The 12,064-nt window shown below is 43.2% G+C and overlaps 1 protein-coding gene across 1 annotated transcript in view; it reads right to left on the bottom strand.

Annotated features, from left to right (window-relative positions):
• SMAD4 (SMAD family member 4) overlaps nucleotides 1-11,291 on the bottom strand; it is a 30,980-nt gene extending 19,689 nt beyond the window's left edge. Inside the window, exon 1 of the mRNA XM_077816679.1 lies at nucleotides 11,001-11,291. The gene's annotated coding sequence lies outside the window, so the exon portion shown is untranslated. The remainder of the gene's footprint in view (nucleotides 1-11,000) is intronic.
• Nucleotides 11,292-12,064: the final 773 nt, after the last annotated feature.

Below are 12,064 nucleotides of genomic sequence, written 5' to 3'. Positions count from 1 at the left end.
CAATTAGATTTGGGAAACAATAGCTAAGTACTTAAAATACAGATTGAAAAAACAGCTAACCAAGATACTACTGTCCCACTGAAAAATTTATTACTAGCCAATTCTTCAAAAACTTTCCTTAAAAGTCAAACTGAACTGAAAATTCCACTGTCACACTTCTCTCCACCCAAATGAACAAAACACTAATTACTACTCAGGACTACACTGAGGTAGTGAAGGGTGATGTATCCTTTTAAACTAGGCAAAGAAATTCAAAGCAGGAGGCAGCTGTTTAAAATTAACAATGGTAGGCAAGTGCCACATGCCTCCTCATTTTCATACCTGTGGATACTTCTGCCAAAAAAAGGTTATCTGAACAAGAAAGATATAATTTGCAAGCATTTAGGTCCATCTACAATGGAAATTATATTGCCTATAATTAAAATGCTAGTAATGATTTGAGTGTTATTGACATTACTGAGTGTCTACATTGCAGTGCTGTTTCACTTCCATTATCCTCATGTCCACACAAAGCTGGTGCAAGCAAAATGTCCATTGGGAACCAATTCCCAGAACAACTGCTGTGCTATATCCCTGATAATAGCAGCCATTTCTATAAGATCACCCCAAAATGGAGGCCAAGCCAAGCTCTCAGAGGTAGGATTTTCTGTGTGAATTACTGAAAAATTCATTGCCAGTCAAGTTGCGAGGCCCAGAAAAGGAGTCCAATTTTTTCAGATGGGGTGCTTCTGGTCAGCTTGACCACAGGACAGTGAAATACAAAAAGCAACCCAGAGAACACCCAAAGGAGTGAACAGTGGTGGGAAAATTAGTATACCAGCTAGTCTGACAGTATTCCTTATCTACGGTAGGAAGGTAATACTACAAGCTAGCCTGGGCAAAGAACAAGTGTTTAGACTTGCTCAAAGCAGGAACAAAAAAAATGGTATGAGGCCTTTTGAATACTGGCAGCAAATCTCCGTGCAGCATGCTGAGCATTTAAGAGAGAATTATTTAATATACCAAAATTCTCCAGCATAAATGAGGCCTTAGAACAGAGGTGGGCAAATTACGGCCCATGGGCCAGACCATCCTGCTTGGCCCTTGAGCTCCCGGCCGGGAAGGCTAGCCCCCAGTCCCTCCCCTGCTGTCGTCCCTCCCCTGCAGCCTCAGCTCACTGTGCCACCAGTGCTCTGGGCAGCGGGGCTGCAACCTTCTGCCGAGCAGCATGGTGGTGTGGCTGGCTCCACCCGGCACAGCTGCCAGTCCAGCTGCTCTGAGCGGCATGGTAAGGGAAGGGGGGGGGGGGGGGGGGCTGGATAAGGGGCAGGGGGTCCCGGGGGAGGCAGTCAGGGGACAGGGAACAAGGGAGGGTTGGATAGGCGTAGTAGTCCCAGGGGGACCTGGGGTGTGGAGAGGGGGCGGGGCAGTCAGGGGACAGGTAGCGGGGGGGGTTGGATGGGGGTGGGGTCCCAAGAGGGCAGTTGGGGGGGGTCCCGGGAGGGGGCAGTCAGGGGTCAAGGAGCAGGGGGGATTGGATGGGTGCGGGGTTCTGAGGGGGGGCAGTCAGGGGGCAGGAAGTGGGAGGGGGCGGATAGGGGTGGGGGCCAGGCTGTTTAGGGAGGTACAGCCTTCCCTACCTGACCCTCCATACAGTTTCGGAAGCCCGATGTGGCCCTCAGGCCAAAAGGTTTGTCCACCCCGCCTCAGAATTATCAAGAAGTTTCAACAAAGGAAGCCCCTTGACATATCCTGTGGTCAAAGGGGGGGGGGGGGGGGAGTATTTGTGTCTCTGTCTTTTTCATTCTGAAGAGGGCATGAAAGGTTTGGTTTAGTTTTTAAATAAACTTTTTCTGCTTTGATGTTAGCAATATTAGGATATGATTTCCACGCTTTTACTGAAGGACTCCTCAGAGAAGAACTGAAGTGGGAGCTTACACCCTCAGCTGAAGTACAGGAGTGTTGAAATTAAAAAAACAAACAAACAAAAACTACCCCATGCATATGAAAAAGCCAAAAACAATGTTTTAAATTATGACAAAAAAATCCCTCCCGCCCAACCTCAACCTCTCTTTCATTGTCACAAACCTACTAATTTGCCAGTGCTTAAGAAGTATACACCTGTAAAATCTAAAAATCTTTCAGGTTCTTCATATATCAAAAAGGAATCAAAAATAGGCACTTTTTGCCTTGACAGGTGACCTTTAACACTTTTTACAAAAATACAATCCACAAACATTTTGTCAGACTTGGTTTTAAAAAGCTGAACACTATGCCTGTCAGATATTAGAAATGAGCCATACTACATAACTGTTAAGGCAGGACAAGCTATTGTTTGGCCCAAAGCGACAGAAGGAAAACGTGCTCTTGGTGAAGGAAAACTAGATTATATTAAGGATGGAAATGAGAAGCTAAGGAAGGATGCAACAGAAGTAGATACATGTTATCAACAGTCCAACAAATGTCTTTGGCAAGATGGTAGACTCAGGGCCAATATTCATACATCACACAACTGATTTACACTAGCAGTTAAGCCAATCACATCAGTGTAGAAGTCAATTTAATCAAGAAACAAACCCAAAATATTAAATATGACCATTTAAAATACCACTGGATAATTGTCCTAAGGTTCCCCCATTTCATTACTATTTATTATAACTGACAGCATCCACAGTATGCTAGGTGTTTTCTAAACAAATGAAGACACGGTGCCTGCCTAAAGAGTTTACATGTTTTTAAGATAAACAGACCGACGAAGAGAGAAAGGTTTGGGTAAAAGGGAAATAATATTAAAGTAAAGCAAACAAGATGTAACTGATAATGCCTGGGTAAGAAAAATTTTAATTGAAATATATATTATTTCAAAGTTACGACAATCTTCTCATAATCAGACTATTAGTTTCTGTAGGCATGACAGCCAAAATGAGTCTTCAGGAGAGATCAGAGTTCTGCACGGCTACCGCCCCTTCTGATCAGGTCAGGAAAAGTCCAAAGATGCTTGTGGGAGAAGCAGACAAACATCACATAAAGACTGGCACTGTGTGGGCTGCTAGCAAATATAGACATGAACAGAGTCAAGAGTGGATAAAAAGGGAGAGGTGGACTTATGAAAACATGTGCAAGAAGCTTAAATTCAATGTAGTTGTGGTGGTGCACAATGCACTTGCATATGAACCAAAAGAAAAACAAAGGTTTCATATATGTTCAATACTGTATGACAAATTCAAGACTCTAACTTTTGGTTTTGTCCAGTTGAGGGACTTAAATGGTGAAAAGAGAAGAGGGGTTACTTGTTTTTCCCCAACAGTTGGTTCAAATGGAAGAAAATGCTTCACATTAGCTTGTGCACTTAACATTAGAACTCTTCCAAGGAAGAAATACTAGGTAAGCACTAGATTTTTTTAATGGCAAGTGTACAACATTAATGTGATACAAATGTTGAAGATTTAAACCCTAAAAATGTAATGTGACTATTATCAGTTCTTTTACCAGTATACAATTTAAATGGAAAATATAAAAAGATAGTGCTCATCCCTCAAGATTGCCAAAGTATCACTAGCAGATATTCTTAAAACAGAGCCAAAAATGAAAAAAAAAAAAAAAAAAAAAACCAAGATCAGAAGGGGCAGAGTGAAGGCAGGAAGACAGCCATATCCTGATCTAGATCCATGCACAGAAATGAATAGTAACAGTATATGAGCTAAAGTTTGAAACAGTTAGAACCCAAATTAAATTCTTATATTTTCAATGTAATGGCCAACAGCCAGGAAGATGCATGTTTAACTGTCTCAGAGGAGGTAATTCATCCCCTGTAAATGCTGCCAAATTGAATAACTGTCTCAAAACATCGCTAACATTGAAACAGATTTCTGATTAAGCCAAGGTGAGAAAGCTGCAGCGAGACTAGACTGAACAGTATTTTTTTTTTTTTTGGTTCTCAGATAATTATTTCATCCTAAAGGATACATTTCTAACTGAAACATAATTTAATGGCATTTTTAAAGCTTTAGATAGGTGCCTAGTGGGATTTCCAAAGGTGCATAGGTGCCCAGTTGCACATTTACGCATCTAAATACCTTTTAAAATCTGGCCCAAAGTTCGTGTCTTATTTCTGGAAGCAAGATTTCAATCCACTGAGGTCTCAGATAAATGATCACTCTCCACATTACAAATTGACTGAAAGGGTTTGCCATAAATGGCAGCCTAATCTCTTGAACTAAATGTGCAACACCACAAATTAGTTTTCCCTCCTGCTCTGTTATAGATGAAAAAAACCTGTTATACCAGAAAAAATTATTAAATAACAATCTTCTGAATATTAATATAGATTCAAAGGTAATGTACAATCTGACATTGGACTTCAACAGCTGCAGCTCCCCCCCCCCCCCCCACCCCAAGCTAGGTGCTAAAGAAATGATCTGTACCTTGGAATATCAGACAAAGCTCTTATGGCACAGCTAACACAGTTGTATTTAGCTCAGTAAATGAATGGGTTAGTGTTCTCAATTCAACCATAGTGCAGAAGTGATATTTTATGACATACATTTGAGTGCCCCCCCCAAGCCTCCAACCAACCAAAATGAAAAGGGTTGAAAACACAATGCTTACAATGTAGCCAGTCGTAACTATGAAAACCTTAGCTTTTTATTTCCTGATGTCTGAGCCTTTAAATTAGGAACCTTAAATTGAAGTTCTCCTCTGAAAAATTACTTTGTAAAAAGACAATTCCAGGGTTCCATTCTGATGTGTTTCAATCATATCCTAATCAAGTACTTTCATACCTGACCAGGGTTCTCAACGTTAATCTGTGTTCTTTCCTTGTATATAACCATCAATTATTAAGGACCTTTAGCCCAAATTACAACCGTGACAATTTCACAGATTGAGAAAAATCCTATTGTCCAGCAGCCTGAGACAAGCAGAAATACTATAAGCATCAGGTTTTCTGCCTGCCAGACAAGGAAAGGGAGATAAACTGAGCGTCAGGCACAGCAGCATTAAGGCGCCAATGAAAAGGGTGGTTGAAGGGTCTGTGTGTGTGACTACAGCAAAAAGTAGTGATCTCTCTATAAACAGAGAGAGGAGGAGGGAATGAGCAGAGTGACTGAACTAAACTCCCAGATGTTAAGGGATTGGGCCTAGTTGATATCAGCTACAAAAGTAATGCCCTCGAAGAAGTGTACTGCTAAGCATAGCTGAGGCAGAGTCCTCGCTTGACCGTGCTATCTGTCAGTGCTCTGACTAGAGAGATCTGTTGTGACTGGGTTTGAGATTTTCAGCTACAGATAGATTGCCTATGATTGAACTATTTATCCTTTGACAAGAAGGCCAGCAGAAGTTTATTTTTCCAGCCAACCTATAGCAGGCTGTGTATCAAGTTTTAGAGCTTTGCAAACTGGGACATTTTAGCAGCAGCTGCAACTGAAAGATAGTTTGATTTGATTTAAGAGGGAGAATAAAGATTGCAAGCTGTTGGCCACAAAAGTTAGAAAGTTTGAAGACTATTACTTTGTCAGGAAGACAAGCAACATTTTAACTTAACAACCAAGCTAAAATACACAATTTGATAACCAGCTGCTGATACAAAAACCAATTTGATTTTAGAGGGGAAGATGGTCTATTACTTTGGCCTGGTCTACACTGGGCAGTGGGGGAGGAGAAAATCGATCTAAGTTACACAACTTCAGCTACGTCATTCATGTAGCTGAAGTCGACATACTTAGATCTACTTACCGTGGTGTCTTCACTGCGTAAGTAGACGGCTGATGCTCTCCCATCAACTCTGCCTGCACCTCTCGCCCTGGTGGAGTACTGGAATTGACAGGAGAGCGTTCGGCAGTCGATTTATCGCGTCTAGACTAGACACGATAAATCAACCCCCGCTGGATCAATCGCTGCCCGTCGATCCAGCAGGCAACGTAGACAAGCCCTTTGATACTATCTTTGCAGATGGTGTGCAAGCCAAGTTTCAACTGGATACACCTCGTGTTATTGTGCACTGAATCATCCAGAGCTCCTATTCGAGATTTTAAAATAGGTTAACTTTAGGTTTAGAAGATTTCAAAATAAATTCAAACATTTTCAAATTTTACTATAAAAAGATGACAACTTCGGGCTCTTACTGATACCTTTCAGGCAACTGGGAGGTATATGGAGATATTCACCATGTACAGTACACTGTGTTTCTGCTCAGGCTACAGCACTGAAGGCAATGATAAAAAAATCATCATTTGATCATCAGCCACTTGATCTGTTTCTATAATACATTCTAAGACAAGCACATTAGTGGACACAATATACTTCATGACAGATTTCACTACTGTGACTGAAGACTAACATTTTAAGGAGACAATCTCTTATTGTTCGAGGCTTTACAAAAACTATATATTTTGTAATTTAACATTTATATTGCAGGAGCACCCAGAGGCCACAACAGGGTTGCACTCCACTGTGATGTACATCATCAAACAGACACATAAACTTACAATCTAATATCTAGAATGCACTATGATGGAACTTTCGACGATGAAAAAAATTCCCAGAATTGATGCCCAAAAATGTATCTTTAGGGATGGCAAATTTGAATGGATAAATATTTCTGGTCCTTTAGAAACAAAGCTGGAAGGAAAAAATAAAATTATTTTCAACTTCCAATGGACATATTATTTATTTGTAGCAGTTGGTTATCAAACTTTCCATTTTAACTGGTTATTGTTAGTTTCATGGTCTACTACTGCAGTGGTAGATTTCCGAGTAACAGCCGTGTTAGTCTGTATTCGCAAAAAGAAAAGGAGTCCTTGTGGCACCTTAGAGACTAACCAATTTATTTGAGCATGAGCTTTCGTGAGCTACAGCTCACTTCATCAGATGCATACCGTGGATGAGAGTTTCCACAATAAACTTAATAAAGTGAAGCCCACAAATAAATATGCAACAAAGCACCTTTATGTCTTGGTGCAGATATGCCCAAAGGCCCCAAGTGTGGATGCTTTCCCACTCACATCAAATTCTCTCTACTTGCCTAAATGAGGAACAACAACAAACAGATTTGTAGATGCTGGCACAATCAGCACACAATAGCAACAGCAAGCACTACTACCATAGCACTAGACTGGCATGGCTACATATGACAAGCAGTAGATGGTTGTTATCCATAATATTCTTTAGGCATTAGAATTTTTCTTCAATTTGAATTAAGTTAAACAACATCAATTCTGACTGTCTCACTGATGGTGGTGGCGGAAATGGCATATTCACTTATACTAAAGCAAGGACAACACAAAAGAAAATAAATAAACTTTTGCACTATTGTACAAAACACAATAAGAGGAATTCACAGAAATGCTTTGAGACAAATTCCAGTAGCAATAATATTTTGTCTTAATTAAATTAACAGAAGACAACAGTTCAAAAATTCAGAGCGCCTCTTTTTCTTGTGGAACAACTAAATCTGAAGTCTTAACTGCCTTTAGAGAGTTTATCTGTTTGTTTTTCTCAGTCTCCACCTGTGCTCACCTATTACTTTCAATAACATTTTACAAGTGTAACAGATTGGCCCTGTAACTGGAACACAGTAAACCTTTCTACTGATGATATGCAAGGATCTACCTTAGCTGTGCTACTTCTGCAAGGTTAGCAGACATAGTAGACAAAAAACCACCAACCCTCACTCTGTCACCTAAGATAACAGCTATGAATCAAATACATATATGGAAAAGATTTGATGAATAGGTACCGTGTTTATATAGTCTTTTTCAGACTAGAATCACATTTTAAAGTTATATTAATCTAAGTTTTTGTGTTTCAATTTTCCCTCCCCTCCCGCCAGCCATTATTCTTAAGGACTTGTAAAGGCCAAATAAACTCCAATTTGTACTACATACAACAGCCTGACTTTGTCAGGGAAGGAAGATGATCACTAGAGCCCTACCAATTTACAGCCATGAAAAAGGTGTCATGGGCCGTGAAATCTGGTATCCCCAACCCATGAAATCTGGTCTTTTGTGTTCTTTTACCCTATATTATTCAGATTTCATGGGAGGACCAGCATTTCTCAAAATGGGGCTCCCTACCCAACAGAGGGGTTGCGGGGGGGGTCACAAGCTTATTGTAGGGGGATCACCTTCTGCGCAGCCTTCAGAGCTGGGTGGCCGGAGAGTGGTGGCTGCTGGCCAGGTGCCCAGCTCTGAAGGCAGTGCTCCGCCAGCAGCAGCGGCGCAGAGATAAGGGGGACAATACCATACCATGCCATCCTTACTTCTGTGCTGCTGCCTTCAGAGTTGGGTCAGGACCCCTACACTGTCAAATTTCAGATCTAAAGTACCTTAAATCATTAAATTTATTGTTTTTGAATTCCTATGACCATAAAATTGACCAAAATGGACCAGAAATTTGGTAAGGCCCTAATGATCACACATAATGCTGGGGCGCTGCATATTCCTCTGGGCCGCCATTCAAATTGGATTTGTTTCGAAGACCTACATCTAATCTTTGAGACCCTCAATGATCTAGGACCAGACTGTCTTAAGTTCCAAGTGTAGACAAAGCCTACGTCAGTATAACTACCTTGCTCCAGGGCATAGACGTTCCACACCCGTGAGCAATGTAGTTATACGAACCTAACCCCACCATTTAGACAGCGCTATGTCAATGGGAGGGCTTCCCCCACTGACATAGCTACCGCCTCTTGGAGAGGTGGAGTACCTACACTGACAGGAGAAGCTCTCCTGTTGGTGTAAATAGCATCTTCACTAAGAGCTATAATGGTACAGCTACACTGTAAGTGTAGACAAGCCCTTAGAAACACAGATGGAGAGGCTGACACTCAGACATCTGTGTTCACAAGGAATGCTACCACTGACAGAGTCAAATAAAAGTTTCCCCAAGCCTATAGTTCATGGGGTGATCGGTTAAGGCTTGTCAGTTTCATAGCCAACCATATACAAGGGAGTGATGGGGCCAGCATCGCATCCAACTGCCTTTGATAGGCCCTAACACAAAGGCTCAGGTATCCAACTGCCTTTGATAGGCCCTAACACAAAGGCTCAGGTACCTATGTTGCAACCAGATGAACTGGAAGTTGCCTTTCAGTGTGAAATCAATCAAGACTTGAACCCATGACCTTCAGGATTGTAGCTGAGCACATTACCCGCTCCACCATCACACCTCTATCTCACTCTCTCTCACTGACGGAGGCCAGAGTGAGAATTTCAGGAGCAGAGGAAAGGACATGCTCAGCAGAGGGCCTTAAGATGTAGAACTCCTTAACACAGAACAAAGGAAGCCCAAAGCAAACAGTTTTCAGAGCACAATACAAACCCACCTTTTTGCAAAAGCCTTCCTTCAATAAGGATTGAACAATAACCTGGCAAAAATCTCATAAATAGAAAAAATAATGCTGACTGAACCAAATAACAGAAGGAAGAGTAAACTCTTATGGACAGATTTAGTGTAATTTTATATTTTTATTTAATGCCTTGATACCATAGCAATGGGTACTTGGCTAATGTGCGTTCTGTACTGAAAAGTGCACAGGGATAGTATTTTGTGTTAGCTCAAGCCCACCCCCCCCGCTTTTTTTTTTTTTTTTTTAAATCTTCACCTCTGTGGTGAGACCAAGCATGGAAAATTCCAGCCCCAAAAGAATTTTTCAGAATACGTGCAGTTCTTTTGAAATTCTTTGCAGTCAGGTCTGTTGCTCTGCTCCACCGTATGCAGATATTTCTCAACATCTGTTGTGTTATTTCTTGTATAAAGTAAGTTGAATTAAACCTATCCACTTATAAAACTAATTCTAGATGTTGATCAGTTTCAGTCACATTTGTACTGATTTCTTTAGAGCTTTGCTCTGTGCATGAATACTGTTTTTAATAAATACATATACATGCCTGTAAGACAAAGAAATCAAAAATCAAAATAGGTTCATGACTATAAAGTGGAAGAAAGCCTTGTTCCAACAATCATCTAGCCAAAACAAGACAATGGCCAGAAGGAGGGTAAGAAAGATAAGCTGCCTCCCTTTTCATTACATTAATTTTGTAGTTTAGTATAACTATTTATAAATAGAATAGTCACACAGTTTGAAAACAACTTTACCGGGACCCATACACACAAAAAGAATTGATTGGGGATTAGGATTTTATGTTAAAAAACACACAAGGATCCTAGTATGCTTAATATCTTCAAAGCATAAAGGCCTCTGGGCACCTTAAAAATAAACTAAAATATGATTTAGAATAAAAGAAAACAAGATGCGTTCAATCTCAGAGCAGAAACCAAATATGATAAAAAACACACACCACGTTTTAGAAGTGTAACTAGAGCTGTGGGCCACAGTATCAAAGAACATAGTGGCAGGAAAGGCACTTCAATAATGAGGATGGTGGAGGAGCTTAACTGGGGATAGACTGATCAACAGGAGACTCAAGAAAAGAAACCTTCTATGCCACGGGGAGGGGGGGGGAAATAAGGGAGCTGGGGAATGGAGCAGAGTGCAGCACAAGCTGGGCACCCTCCTACAATAGGGGGAGCTCAGAGAGAGGAGCCTAATAAGTGGGGCAAGAAAATGAGGGGGAACTTGTAAACTGGAGGGAGCGGAGAAGGGAAAAGGGAGCAAGCAGGGAGGAAGGATGCTCTCCTAACGCCCCAATCCTGCAGTGGGATCAGCACCAGGACCTAGGTGTAGGGTGCAAGGGTCCCCTGGCCGCAGTCCTGGGAACTCCGCCCAAGGGGGGCGGCCCGTTACTGCTGGGTGGCGCCCCAGGGGCTCTCCCCTCCCGCCAAAGGGGGAACCCTGGGGAGGGCCACGCCGCAGCAGGCAGAAGAGACCTCGGGGGGAGGCTGAAGAGCGCCCCTCCCCCACGCGGGGGCGCGCACCCACCCCAGGACAAGCAGCCACAGGGCGCAGAAAGCCTCCGAGCGAGGGGTGGGGAGGGGGACCCGCGCTCCCTCGGAGTGGGGGCGGGGAGCACTTTCAAGGGGGAGGCGCTGCCTGATTGGTCACAACCCGGGGTGGGCGTTACCTGGGCTCTCCAGGCTCGGCTGGGCCGCGGCGGGCCCGAGCCCCCCCTGCTCCCCCCGCCCCGGTGCGGCGGCCCCTGGTGCGCCTCCTCCTTAGCCAGGGGCCAGGCCCTCGGGCGGCGCGGCCTGTCTCCTCAGGGCGGCCCCGGCGGGGTGGGGGAGGAGGCGCTCACGGGCCTCCGGAGCGGGGGAGGGAAGGATCCAGCCGCCCCGTTACCGCCGCCTCCGCCGTGTTGTTGTTGCAGCTGCTGCCGCTCCGCCGCCGACACGTCCAGCTGCCTCCGCGCATGCGCAACATCCGGGCAACCCCGCCACAGCAGGGAGTCCCCCTCCTGCTTCCACCATCACTCCGGAGCGCTTGTATTTTTTGCGCATGCGCGTAGAGGCAACCACCGTCTCTAAGGTCGCAAAGCGCCGGATAACATTTCCATGCAGGCGGGCGGGTGCTTTTTTTGTATGGGTGAAATTTTAATGTTGTGGTTTCTGTCCCCGCCGTAAGGGGAAAAAGTGAATTTTCTTTCCAATCTCAAAAAGAAAAGAAGTACTTGTGGCACCTTAGAGACTAACCAATTTATTTGAGCATGAGCTTTCGTGAGCTACAGCTCACTTCATCGGATGCATACTGTGGAAAGTACAGAAGATCTTTTTATACACACAAACCATGAAAAAATGGGTGTTTAGCACTACAAAAGATTTTCTTCCCCCCGCCCACCCCACTCCCCTGCTGGTAATAGCTTATCTAAAGTGATCACTCTCCTTACAATAAGAAAAGGAGTACTTGTGGCACCTTAGAGACTAACCAATTTATCTGAGCATAAGCTTTCGTGAGCTACAGCTCACTTCATCGGATGCATACTGTGGAAACTGCAGAAGAACAGTATACATCCGATGAAGTGAGCTGTAGCTCACGAAAGCTCATGCTCAAATAAATTGGTTAGTCTCTAAGGTGCCACAAGTACTCCTTTTCTTTTTGCGAATACAGACTAACAGGCTGTTACTCTGAAACCTCTCCTTACAATGTGTATGATAATCAAGGTGGGCCATTGCCAGCACAAATCCAGGGTTT

Source organism: Eretmochelys imbricata, chromosome 5 (genome assembly GCF_965152235.1).
Source record: "Eretmochelys imbricata isolate rEreImb1 chromosome 5, rEreImb1.hap1, whole genome shotgun sequence".
Taxonomy (NCBI): Eukaryota; Metazoa; Chordata; order Testudines; family Cheloniidae; genus Eretmochelys; species Eretmochelys imbricata.
The sequence above is the reverse complement of the archived record's forward strand: the minus strand, read 5'-3'. Positions and strand labels throughout refer to the sequence as shown.